Here is a 14,114-nt window from a genome sequence, read left to right on the forward strand (position 1 = left end):
TTCACAGAGATTGTGGAGCACACAGCAAGCAGAAATAACAATGGGGAGATTTCTTTGGCTGAGGTCAGAGCGAGTCAATAATGATCGCCAGCGACCTTTTAAACGGCCAAATGCACATTCTACCACCATTCTGCACTTGCTTAGCTCCTGACTCCTGTCCAGGCTGCCTGTGTACGGCTTCATAAGCCATGGCATTACGGGGTAGGCTGGGTCCCCAAGAATAACTATTGGCATTTCAACATCCCCAACGGTTATTTTCTGGTCCGGAAAGTAAGTCCCTTGCTGCAGCCCTTTAAACAGAGTAGTGTTCCTGAAGACGCGAGCGTCACGAACCCTTCCCGCCCAGCCCGTGTTGATGTTGGTGAAACGTCCCTTGTGATCCACAAGTGCTTGCAGCACCATTGAAAAGTACCCCTTGCGGTTTATGTACTCGGTGGCTTGGTGCTCCGGTGCCAAGATAGGGATATGGGTTCCGTCTATCGCCCCACCACAGTTAGGGAATCCCACTGCAGCAAAACCATCCACTATAGCCTGCACATTTCCCAGAGTCACTAACTTTCGTAGCAGCACCTGAGTGATTGCTTTGGCTACTTGCATCACAGCAGCCCCCACAGTAGATTTGCCCACTCCAAATTGATTCCCGACTGACCGGTAGCTGTCTGGCGTTGCAAGCTTCCACAGGGCTATCGCCACGCGCTTCTCAACTGTGAGGGCTGCTCTCATCTTGGTATTCTGTCGTTTCAGGGCAGGGGACAGCAAGTCACAAAGTTCCATGAAAGTGCCCTTACGCATGCGAAAGTTCCTCAGCCACTGGGAATCGTCCCAGACCTGCAACACTATGCGGTCCCACCAGTCTGTGCTTGTTTCCCTTGCCCAGAATCGGCGTTCCATGGATAGAATCTGCCCCATTAACAACATGATCTCCAAAGCACCGGGGCCCATGGTTTCACAGAATTCTGTATCCGTGTCCGTGTCCATGTCCATGTCAATGTCCTCATCATGCTTGTCGCTGCGCTGCCGCCGCCGCTGCCTCCTCGCCTCGTGTCATAACTATAAAGGGAAGGGTAATAGCTGTCCTGTGTACAGTACTATAAATCCCTCCTGGCCAGAGACTCCAAAATCCTTTTCCCTGTAAAGGGTTAAGAAGCTCAGGTAACCTGGCTGGCATCTGACCTAAAGGACCAATAAGGGGACAAGATACTTTCAAATCTTGGGGGGGGAAGGCTTTTGTTTGTGTTCTTTGTTTGGGAGTGTGTTCGTTCTCGGGGACTGAGAGGGACCAGACATCAATCCAGGTTCTCCACATCTTTCTAAACAAGCCTCTCCTATTTCAAACTTGTAAGTAAATAGCCAGGCAAGGCGTGTTAGTTTTCCTTTGTTTTTCTCAACTTGTAAATGTACCTTTTACTAGAGTGTTTCTCTTTGTTTGCTGTACTTTGAACCTGAGACTAGAGGGGAGTCCTCTGAGCTCTTTAAGTTTGATTACCCTGTAAGGTTGATTTCCATACTGATTTTACAGAGATGATTTTTACCTTTTTCTTTAATTAAAAACCTTCTTTTTAAGAACCTGATTGATTTTTTCCTTGTTTTAGATCCAAAGGGGTTTTGGATCTTGATTCACCAGGAGTTGGTGGGAGGAAGGAGGGGAATGGTTAATTTCCCCTTGTTTTAAATCCAAGGGGTTGGATTTGTTTTCACCAGGGATTTGGTGAAGGTTTTTTCAAGGTTTCCCAGGGAGGGAATCCATTGAAAATGGTGGCAGCCGAACCAGAGCTAAGCTGGTAATTAAGCTTAGAAGTTTTTATGCAGGCCCCTACATTTGTACCCTAAAGTTCAAAGTGGGGATCTCAGTCCTGACATGGTGAATAGCGGTGGGATCATTTTAAACCCAAAAGCCAGTGATTTTTTTTTTCCTTCTAGCTGCTTGGAAAGCCGAGCTGGAAGTAGATAGATGCATATCTTATCTCTCCTTGCCTGAAGGCAGAGGTGTTAAGTTTTTTTTACAGGTCCTTTGTTAAGAGAAGGGTTCAATTAGCAAATGACTGGTAAAAGGACTTTACAAGCTGAATTGTTTTTTTTCTTTTTACATCCTCCGGAGTAGCTAGTTAGAAAGTTTCTGTTAACTCAGCAGCAGCCAGAGCTGAGAGCTTCCCAGTTTCAGTCAACTGAAAAGGGGGTGACCCAGCACAAGAAAACAGGAAAATGACTATCAAAGAAGTAGCTAAAAAAATAGAACTGGCCAAACTAGAAGCAGAAGAAAATGAAAGAAAACATCAAAGACTGCTTCAATTAACAAAACTCGAGACAGAGCAGAGAGCAAGAGAAGAAAAAGCCAAAAAGGAGGCCCATGAAAGAGAGATGGAGCTGGAAAAAGCCAAAGAGAGGGCCCACAAGAGAGAGATGGAGCTGAAAGAAAAAGAGATGGAGGAGAGAGAAAAAGAAAGGAAACATGAACTGGAACTAGCAAAGGCTAAGCAAGTTTTCACCCCCATCCCTGTTCCTGAGCTGTCCACCAGGGCCCCGTCTGTGTTACCGGAGACCCAGACAAAGGTGGTGGAACTGGATCCCCTGCCAACGACTGCAACAGCCGTAGTGGATCCAATCCCAGAGACCCAGCCAAAGCCAGTCCCAGAACCGGAACTGGCAACGCAACCAGCACCAGAACCATTGCCAGCCCTGAGTCCAGCCCTTGCAAACCCGTCTACAACTCCAACGCCAGAGGGCACCAGCGAGCCTGAACTGGCAGAAGCAGCAGATAACCCTACCCAAGAGGCTCAGCCAGAGCCTGAGATACCACATAGTGCACCAGCGGACAGCGGTTCACAGTCAATGGAAACAGCCCCAGCACCTGCATCGCTTCCAGAGGGACCAAGCCCCAGTCCACAGTCCAAGGAGGAACTGATGTCTCCAGCATCAAGGGAACAGTTCCAGGCCGAGCAGGAAGCAGATGACAGCCTTCAGAAAGCTTGGGCGGCGGCGCGGAGCACCCCACCGCCTCTCAGCTCTTCTAACCGATCCCGGTTTGTTGTAGAACAAGGACTTTTATACAAGGAGACTCTTTCTGGTGGGCACCAGGAAGACTGGCAACCTCAAAGACAGTTGGTAGTTCCCACTAAGTATCGGGTAAAGCTCTTGAGCTTAGCCCATGATCATCCCAGTGGCCATTCTGGGGTGAACAGAACCAAAGACCGGTTGGGGAAGTCCTTCCACTGGGAGGGAATGGGCAAGGACGTTGCTAATTATGTCCGGTCTTGTGAGGTGTGCCAACGAGTGGGAAAACCCCAAGACCAGGTTAAAGCCCCTCTCCAGCCACTACCCATAATTGAGGTCCCATTTCAGCGCGTAGCTGTGGATATTCTGGGTCCTTTCCCAAAGAAGACACCCAGAGGAAAGCAGTACGTACTGACTTTCATGGATTTTGCTACCCGATGGCCGGAAGCAGTACCCTTAAGCAACACCAGGGCTAAAGGTGTGTGCCAGGCATTAACAGACATTTTTGCCAGGGTAGGTTGGCCCTCCGACATCCTTACAGATTCGGGAACTAACTTCCTGGCAGGAACCATGGAAAACTTGTGGGAAGCTCATGGGGTGAATCACTTGGTTGCCACCCCTTACCACCATGAAACCAATGGCCTGGTGGAGAGGTTTAATGGAACTTTGGGGGCCATGATACGTAAATTTGTAAATGAACACTCCAATGATTGGGACCTAGTGTTGCAGCAGTTGCTTTTTGCCTACAGGGCTGTACCACATCCCAGTTTAGGGTTTTCACCATTTGAACTTGTGTATGGCCGTGAGGTTAAGGGGCCATTACAGTTGGTGAAGCAACAATGGGAGGGGTTTACGCCTTCTCCAGGAACAAACATTCTAGACTTTGTAAGCAACCTACAAAACACCCTCCGACATTCTTTGGCCCTTGCTAAAGAAAACCTAAAGGATGCTCAGGAAGAGCAAAAGGCCTGGTATGATAAACATTCCAGAGAACGGTCCTTCAAAGTAGGAGACCAAGTCATGGTCTTAAAGGCAATCCAGGCCCATAAAATGGAAGCGTCGTGGGAAGGACCATTCACGGTCCAGGAGCGCCTAGGAGCTGTTAACTATCTCATAGCCTCCCCCGCCTCCAACATAAAGCCTAAAGTATACCATGTTAATTCTCTTAAGCCCTTTTATTCCAGAGAATTAAACGTTTGCCAGTTTACAGCCCAGGAAACAGATGACGCGGAGTGGCCTGAAGGTGTCTACTACGAAGGAAAAAAGGATGGTGGCGTGGAAGAGGTGGACCTCTCCATGACCCTTGGACGTCTGCAGCGACAGCAGATCAAGGAGCTGTGCACAAGCTTTGCACCAATTTTCTCAGCCACTCCAGGATGGACCGAACGGGCATACCACTCCATTGACACAGGTAATGCTCACCCTATTAGAACCCCACCCTACCGGGAGTCACCTCATGCCAAAACTGCTATACAAAGGGAGATCCAGGACATGCTACAGATGGGTATAATCCGCCCCTCTAAGAGTGCATGGGCACCTCCAGTGGTTCTAGTTCCCAAACCAGATGGGGAAATACGCTTTTGCGTGGACTACCGTAAGCTAAATGCTGTAACTCGTCCTGACAACTATCCAATGCCACGCACAGATGAGCTATTGGAGAAATTGGGACATGCCCAATTCATCTCTACTTTAGACTTAACCAAGGGGTACTGGCAAGTACCACTAGATGAACCCGCTAAGGAAAGGTCAGCCTTCGTCACCCAGGCAGGGGTGTATGAATTCAATGTACTCCCTTTCGGGTTGCGAAATGCACCCGCCACCTTCCAAAGACTTGTAGATGGTCTCCTAGCGGGATTGGGAGAATCTGCAGTTGCCTACCTCGATGATGTGGCCATTTTTTCTGATTCATGGGCAGAGCACATGGAGCACCTGGAAAAAGTTTTCGAGCGCATCCAGCAGGCAGGACTAACTGTTAAGGCTAAAAAGTGTCAAATAGGCCAAAACAGAGTGACTTACCTGGGGCACCAGGTGGGTCAAGGAACTATAAATCCCATACAGGCCAAAGTGGATGCTATCCAAAAGTGGCCGGTTCCAAAGTCTAAGAAACAGGTCCAATCCTTCTTAGGCTTGGCTGGATATTATAGGCGATTTGTACCCCACTACAGCCAAATCGCCGCCCCGCTGACAGACCTAACCAGAAAGAAACAGCCAAATGCAGTTCAGTGGACTAATGAGTGTCAAAAGGCCTTTAACCAGCTTAAGGCAACACTCATGTCTGACCCTGTGCTAAGGGCCCCAGACTTTGACAAACCGTTCCAAGTAACCACAGATGCGTCCGAGCGAGGCGTGGGAGCAGTTTTAATGCAGGAAGGACCGGATCAAGAATTCCATCCTGTCGTATTTCTCAGTAAGAAACTGTCTGAGAGGGAAAGCCATTGGTCAATCAGCGAAAAGGAATGCTATGCCATTGTGTATGCGCTGGAAAAGCTACGCCCATATGTTTGGGGACGGCGTTTCCAACTACAAACAGACCATGCTGCGCTACAGTGGCTTCATACCGCCAAGGGAAATAACAAAAAACTTCTTCGGTGGAGTTTAGCTCTCCAAGATTTTGATTTTGAAATACAACACATTTCGGGAGCTTCTAACAAAGTGGCTGATGCACTCTCCCGGGAAAGTTTCCCAGAGTTAACTGGTTAACAATTGTTTTTGGAATAAAACATATTGTTAGTTTTTATATAATCAGTAGTATGTCTAAAGGTACATGTGTCTTATTAACTCTGTTTTCTCCTAGAACTCCAGGAAGAAATCACAGCCAGTGTGGAACCGAACATCCAACACTATCTGTGATTTGGGGGGCGTGTCATAACTATAAAGGGAAGGGTAATAGCTGTCCTGTGTACAGTACTATAAATCCCTCCTGGCCAGAGACTCCAAAATCCTTTTCCCTGTAAAGGGTTAAGAAGCTCAGGTAACCTGGCTGGCATCTGACCTAAAGGACCAATAAGGGGACAAGATACTTTCAAATCTTGGGGGGGGAAGGCTTTTGTTTGTGTTCTTTGTTTGGGAGTGTGTTCGTTCTCGGGGACTGAGAGGGACCAGACATCAATCCAGGTTCTCCACATCTTTCTAAACAAGCCTCTCCTATTTCAAACTTGTAAGTAAATAGCCAGGCAAGGCGTGTTAGTTTTCCTTTGTTTTTCTCAACTTGTAAATGTACCTTTTACTAGAGTGTTTCTCTTTGTTTGCTGTACTTTGAACCTGAGACTAGAGGGGAGTCCTCTGAGCTCTTTAAGTTTGATTACCCTGTAAGGTTGATTTCCATACTGATTTTACAGAGATGATTTTTACCTTTTTCTTTAATTAAAAACCTTCTTTTTAAGAACCTGATTGATTTTTTCCTTGTTTTAGATCCAAAGGGGTTTTGGATCTTGATTCACCAGGAGTTGGTGGGAGGAAGGAGGGGAATGGTTAATTTCCCCTTGTTTTAAATCCAAGGGGTTGGATTTGTTTTCACCAGGGATTTGGTGAAGGTTTTTTCAAGGTTTCCCAGGGAGGGAATCCATTGAAAATGGTGGCAGCCGAACCAGAGCTAAGCTGGTAATTAAGCTTAGAAGTTTTTATGCAGGCCCCTACATTTGTACCCTAAAGTTCAAAGTGGGGATCTCAGTCCTGACACCTCGTTTTTCTGGTGCTGGCTGAGCATAAACTCCACGAGAACGCGCGAGGTGTTTACAATATTCATGACTGCTGTCTTGAGCTCAGCGGGCTCCATGCTTGCCGTGGTATGGAGTCTGCAGTGTTCACCCACCCAGGAAAAAAGGCGCGTCCGTTGCTTTCATGCAGGGAGGGAGGGAGGGAGGAGGTGAGGCTGTACCCAGAACCACCTGCGACGATGTTTTTTGTCCCATCAGGCACTGGGATCTTAACCCACAATCCCAATGGGCGCGGGAGACTGCGGGAACTATGGGATAGCTATGGGATAGCTACCCACAGTGCAACGGTGCAGAAATCAATGCTAGCCCCGGTACTTGGACGCACACCACCGAATTAATGTGCTTAGTGTGGCCGCATTCATTTCGACTTTATACAACCTGTTTTTCAAATCTGAATTATATAAATTCGGATTAATCCCGTAGTGTAGACATACCCAGTACCTCCCCACGCTCACTGCAAGACAGTGCAGCTCTGCAGCACCCCCTAGAGGACTTGGTGCAAACTGCACAATCCAGCCCTGCAGAAAGTAAAGTATGCTTGCTGCTCCCTCATGGTTCAGCATATCCTGCCCAGGGCCAGCTCCAGGCCCCAGCGAAGGAAGCAGGCCAATAGAAAGGGGCAGCAGTTCGTCGGTTGCTGGGGCAGCACGTCCGGGGCAGCAGCGGCGGCACTTCGGCAGCAGCTCAATCGGCCCACTTGAGTCTTCTGTGGCGATTCGTTGACGGGTCCTTCACCCCCTGGCTTCCTCTTCGGCGGCAGCTCAATTGGGTTTTTCTTCTCCCCCCTTTTTTTTTTGCCGCTTGGGGCAGCAAAAAAGCTGGAGCCAGCCCTGATCCTGCCTCCTCCCGCACTTGAGAGAATACAAGAAGGATTTTTTTCAACTCAATGCACAGTTTAAGCCTGCCATGCTGTTCGATTTGTGGCTACAAAAAAACAAACCAGTAAAAGTTTTGCTATCATGTATCGACTTCCTTAGCCATAGTAAACTGTGGTGAAATCAGGAGGGAAAAAACAAAACAAAAAAACATTCCTGCTATATGCGTCTGTTCAATGGGGCTTTCGCTGGCTGAGTTCAGAATGACAAATGAAAGACTTCAGATCCATTTTTTTGTTTTCAATAAAAATCTTGTCAAACAGTGTCATGAATATTCATGGTTTTGGCCCACCTCCAGATTAAACAAGGAGAGCCAACCCCAACCAGACCACAGCAGTCCTCTGGGCTCTGCAAAGGGCCCTGCCTTGCATTGTGTAAGCTAAGGTATGCACTTAAAAAAACCCCAAGTCATAAACAAACATTGCTGTGTTTACCATTGGACTATGATCAAAGGGAACCAGATTCCTCCCTGCGCCAAAGGAAACTTCGTCCTGTTTTAAAATAAGGCTTCACAGTACTTCGCGCCTGCCCCAAGCCCCGCTGGAGTCAGTAGGAATCTGTGCCGTGATGTCAGTGGGATTTGGTCCAGGCACTTACATCCCAGGAGTGCAAAGGCTGCTACGCCTGTGGCTTTCAGCTGCTGCCCATGGTGCTGAGAGACGCACCCAGCGCAGTAGCTTCGGGAGGCCTTGTGTCTGAAACAGGTGCAGTGCCGCTGGCAGTGCTTTGAAAAGGTGCTGAGCACACACCCCCTGCACAGGGCAGCTCTGCTCCCTGGTGCGGAAGGAGGGCTAGAAACAGGCCTTTTAGGAGGCTAGAACAGCTGTCCATGCTAGCCTCAAGCAGTCCTTGTGCTTAGGTAGGTCAAGGACTCGGCTTGTAACTAACTCCTGGTGCAAGAATGGAAGAAAAGGGGATGATTCTTGCATCTTCTTTCCCCCCTCCCATGGTACACCTGTGCAGGTGAGTCACAACTTAAGTCTCACTACGCCTGTGGCGAGTTGGTTCAGTATTATTCCTATTTTATACATGGGTGCATCATGGCACAGAAAGGCAAAGCAAGTTGTCAGAGGTCGCAGACTGAGATCAGTGGCAGTCTTGGATTCCCCTGGATCTACCCCCACAAGTCCCAGCCACGCTGCTCTAACCACTACCCAACACTCCCTGCACACAGGGCACATAGTTTTATTTATTTGCCTGTAGGAACCAGATGCATTTTAATAAAGCTACATAGTCATGTTAACCATCCCAAAGAACTGCAGAAAGAATGGCTCTGTGCTGAAAGGCACTGGGTTCGGACTGGTGCCGCCACAGACACGCACTGCGCCCTTAACTCTCTCTGCCTCAGTTCCGCGTAGGTAAAATGAGGATGACAATTCTTGACCAGCAGGCGCTGTGAGGCTTGGTACTAGATTGTGACTCGCTTGATACTTCCTTTCTCCCGTCCTTTCTCTTGTCTATTTATTGTTAGTAGTGTGGTAGCACCTGGCAGGGCTGAGCCCTGGACCAGGACCCCACCGTGCTAGGCACGGAACAAAGAAGCAAAAGACGGCGCCCTGCCCCAAAGAGCTTACAGTCAAGCTCTTCAGAACAGGAACAGCCTCCATGTTTGTACAGCGTCTAACACAAGGAGGCTCCGACCTTGGTTGGGACCCCAAGGTGCTACCAAACTACAAATTATTAATTACCGTATATACTCGTTCATTAACCCGTTCATTTATAAGCTGACCCCCCCCACAAGATGGTTAGGTAAAAATAGCAAAAACTGTATGATCCTTTCATAAGCCAACCCTATATTTCAGGGGTTGGCAAACTTTGGCTCCTGGCCCATTAGGGTAAGCCACTAGCGGGCCTGGACATTTTGTTTACCTGGAGCGTTCGCAGGCACGGAGCCCCTCAACTCCCAGTGTCCGCGGTTTGCTGTTCCCAGCCAATGGGAGCTCCAGGAAGTGGCGTGCCACTTCCCGCAGCTCCCATTGGCTGGGAACGGCAAACCGCGGACACTGGGAGCTGAAAGGCTCCGTGCCTGTGAACGCTCCAGGTAAACAAAACGACAATGTATTAGATATTCGATTCAGTGATTCCATAGAGTTTAAAATCATCAAATTTTGGTGTAGACCCATTTATAAGCCAACCCCTACTCTTTGATGCGTCACTTTTTTACCAAAAAACATTCGTCTTATGAACGAGTATATAAGGTAATGAATTATGATGGAGGAGGAGGAATATAAATGGTAAACTGAAATCTCTCGGGGGGACATTGTTTCAAATTGTGGTTATTTCAGAGTAACTGGCCCTCCAGGAGTATTTCCAGGTTGTGACGCATTTCGGCAGGCTTTTTTGATTCAGCAAGGTGACTGAGTATGTCCCTAACTTTCAACCCAGGAGTTGTCCTATTGAGATTAAAGTGGAGCATGTGTTTAAGCATCTTGCTGAACAAAGCTGCTAACTGTAATTTGACTCTCATGCAAATGTGCATGTGTGTGTGAGAGTCAAATTACAGTGTTTGCTACACAGCCAGAAAGGGCCATGGCCTAAAGGCTATGATTTTGGAAAAGCAAGGGTCATTTCCAGCATTATTACGGTGAAGGCTGACCATTCAAACTTTAATATACAAGCGGTGGAGCTCTGATAAGATTCCATCAGCTCCCATCTCACACCGGGAGAATATTATTACTCCTGTATATCAGAGTCCTGACGGTATCAGATCAAAGGCAAGTTTCTTATTGTGCTTAATCACACAAACGTAAGCACAGCCACAACCCCATCATATTCCCTCCACCCACCCATTAGGGTGACCAGATGTCCTGATTTTATAGGGACAGTCCCGATTTTTGGGTCTTTTTCTTATATAGGCTCCTATTACCCCCCGCCCCCTGTCCCAATTTTTCACATTTGCTGTCTGGTCACCCTACCACCCACACATTCGACCCGGAGGTGCAGAGGGGAAAATGGCTGCATAGGGTGCTCAGAAAAAATCTCTGGCCCAGCAGGCTGGGAGGAAGCAAGTACTCTGAGGCCCCCGAACTTGCTCACTCTTTGCACTTGCCTCGATTTTAGTCATGTGAATAAAATAATGCAAGTGCAGAAGTAACACAAGATCAGAGTCCAACTGAATTGCTCCTCTCAAGATCCACAGAAGAACCACAGAGATTAAGTGTAGCAGCAGCCCCAAACCTCTGAAAGCATCACTATGTCCCAACACCATGGAGTTTTCCTGCAAGGCCTTGCACACACCACGGTTTGTGTTCACAGTTCTGTGGATACCCCGGTGGAAGGGTTACATGTGCGTTATGGTGTCATACTTGTGCCTGCAAAAAAACCACCACTCCTAAAACAGATTTCTCAGTGTATGGAGAGTTCAATCACAATCCCAGCAAACTTCATTCAGAGAGCTGTGGTAACGATCTTTAATAAGCCTTCTTTTTTGCATCATTTGCCTCTAAAATGTTTCTGCCAATGGCCATGGTACTCTGAATTCCTTCCTGTCCTGATGAGGCATGCTCATGCAAGCCCTCTGGATTACTTGTGTGAGTAAACCAGACTCATGTCAATAGCCCCACGAACTCCATTGGGTCTACCATGTGTATGCAATGTTGGTGTGAGTAAAGGTTTACAGGATCAAGCCTGCCTCCCTTCCAAAAAATTATCCAGTTCTAAGAATGGGTGAAAAATGGAGAGGTTCAGTTCAGATAAGCGCCCCAAAGTTTGGATACTCAGAGCTAGCTATTCCTCTTGCATCTTCAAAATTTGGCTAGGAATCTCATGAGAACAGTTTTTCTCAGGGTATTTTACACTTTTATTATGTTTCCCAGAAAGGACTAAGCCATAGGTAAAGGTGGGCTCACAGACTGGATTTAGATTTTTGCACAACTCCCTCCATTAGGTTGAGGTTTTGCAAAACCAAAACCAAGGGCAGTTTAGGATCCAGGTTCTAATACAGCCAAATCATGCAGGTGGTTCAGATAAAGGGCTCCTATTTTCTATCCAAGCGTCCAAGTAGGCTCCAAAAGTGGGAAGGGGAGATTGGGAGGTAAAAGTTTTTACCAAACTTTTTCAAACCTTAATTGTCCAGTTTGGATCTGATTCTAGTTTTGTTCCAAGTTTTTCCTTCTTTGGCTTCTCTCTTTCAGGAAAAAAACCCAGAGAGATTCCTTCAAAAAACAAGAAAAAGCTATCAGGCAGACCTTGAACTCTGTATATTTTAAAGCGGTAGCTGTGATTCTGAATGTGACAGATTCATTTTCTTGTATTCATAATGACTCAATTACTGCAATCCTCTTATGGTTTTTTTGGCCTCTTCTTTCATGTTTCTGACTCTGTGAATTGATTGAGTGTTTGATGACAAGGCAAATCACGGAGCCAATGTAATTCACCCAGGGGGCCCCTTAAGCACCATTTAAACAATTATCAAAGCAACATTCCTTATCCATTGAGACGTTTTTAGCAGAGAAGGATGCAGGGATGTTAGCTCAGTCTCGCCACTAATTTGCAAACCTCAGCCATTTGAGTAGATATTTAAAATAAAAAGACACCAAAAATGAACAGCAATATGAATATGCTGAAGCAAACATAATTAACCAATACAGGGCAAACATTGCTTTTCTGAGCAGTCAGGCTAGAACTAGTAGTCTCAACCTTTTGCAGTACCAAGACCCCACTGCTCCTGGTCCCTCCGCCTCATATTCAGCTGAGTAGCCACGGCTCACTCTCATTTTGTATAATGGGACAGCCAGGAGGCAGTGTGACCTAATGGATAGAGCACTGGACTGGGACTCAGGAGATATAAGTCATATTCTTGGCTCTGCCACCTTAGGCTTCCCTTGCTGTGCATCAGTTTCCCCATTTCCCGATCAAATGGGAAGAATGACTCTGACCTCCTTGATAAATCACTTTGACATCTACTAATGAAAAATGTTATATAAGAGCTAAATGGTATTATTATTTCTATAGATAGGGTTGGATTTTTGACTCTACTGCAGGGTTATAATTATTAAATTATACAGGATGATTAAAAAGTTAAACCCTATGGATAGGTTATTTTCTGTTCAATTTGATATATTCCTATTTCCAGGGCTAGTGTAAGAGCCAGACTCAATAGCAGGGTCCCTCCACTCGGGTGAGCCTGTTTGCTCACTCCTAGCACAAGGGTGCAAACTATCCCCAATGCAATGACTCCATCCCCCTGACAATCATGACTCTGCCCCCCTCCTCCTCCCCACGTGCATTGGCCCACAGAGTTTCCTGGGTGCAGAGACTGTGGAAGGGTGCATGGTCCCTCCGTAGCCAATGATCTCTGGAAGGGATTGTCGCCCCTGAGGCTCAGAGTTTCCCAGAGCGCCATATGGGGGTGGTTATTTCGTATTTTCTAATGCATTTTGAACAGAAATGCTGACGATACCAGGCATCACTACCCCCACCACCGAAAGGAATTCTTACCAGAAACCACACCACATCAAAACAAAAAACAAAACTGGTTAAAAACAGGCAACGCAAGTCAACGTCTATTGCGATTCTTTGCGTTGAGTAGCACCCGGAGGACCCCCATTCGAAGACTCACGGCAAGAGGCGATTCCTGCCCTGAGGCGCTTACATGCTAAACAGACAAGTGTGAACGGGGCAACAGAGGTGATACAGCTGATGTAAAGTTACACAGCAGTTCAATGGCAGAGTCAGAAATAGATCCCTGGTGGCCTGGCTCCTCGTCCAGGGCCCTAGCCATCTGATCTCAGCGTCAGTGTCACATGCATACAGCACGCAACACAAAAGGCCCCCAAATCCTGATTAAGGCTGCAGGGCACCACGGTAACATAAATGATGACAACTAATACATTTCTGTGGTTTTTACACCAAGGTTTACTTTGGCAGTGAGAAGTCAAAAACGGTCGTTACCACAGCAATGGACACCGACCGCACTTGCTACCTGAGATGCTCCGAAAATTAAAGCTCACAAGGTACTAGGTGCCTGAACATTTGTAGTTTGGCTAGAGGAAGCGAGGAGGCATTTCCAACCTTTTCTGAAGAGCTCCTTGGCGTTTCTTTATTTCTCCATAGAGTTAATTCCAGCAATGTTGTTATTTTCAGGCAGAAAAGAAGAGGCGAGTTCTTTAAACAATACAATGGGTTCCTAGAAATTGGAGATTAGCGCATCTACCCTCCCGTCAAGTGCTGGATTGTTCCTTACAATACACTTTGTTGGGCTTTGTGCAGTTTGGTGGAAGGCACTGATCTCGCACGACTGAATGCAATGGGAGATTTGCCACTGGCTTCAATGGGACCTGGACCAGGCCCTAAATGACCTAAGCAGCAGGATTCCTGCCACTTCCCCTTGAGGCTTAGTTGTGAAGTTGAGATCATTAGGTCACGGAATACCACACACATGCAGGAGCAGTGTAGTGTCCCCTTCCAGCAGTCAGAGTCCAGTGTCACGGACCCAGGCCGCCTATGTCAGTGCTTCTGTGATGCTACCCAGGAGGATGCGTGACCCCCTGACATTAAATCTTCTTTGTATAACATGGCTATTGATTTCGAT

General features: G+C 47.2%; 1 protein-coding gene across 2 annotated transcripts in view; it reads right to left on the reverse strand.

Moving 5' to 3' along the window:
- TMEM132C (transmembrane protein 132C) overlaps positions 1-14,114 on the reverse strand; it is a 310,537-nt gene that overhangs the window by 191,940 nt on the left and 104,483 nt on the right. The gene's annotated exons all lie outside the window — the stretch shown is intronic.

Source organism: Malaclemys terrapin, chromosome 16 (assembly GCF_027887155.1).
Source record: "Malaclemys terrapin pileata isolate rMalTer1 chromosome 16, rMalTer1.hap1, whole genome shotgun sequence".
Lineage (NCBI taxonomy): Eukaryota > Metazoa > Chordata > Testudines > Emydidae > Malaclemys > Malaclemys terrapin.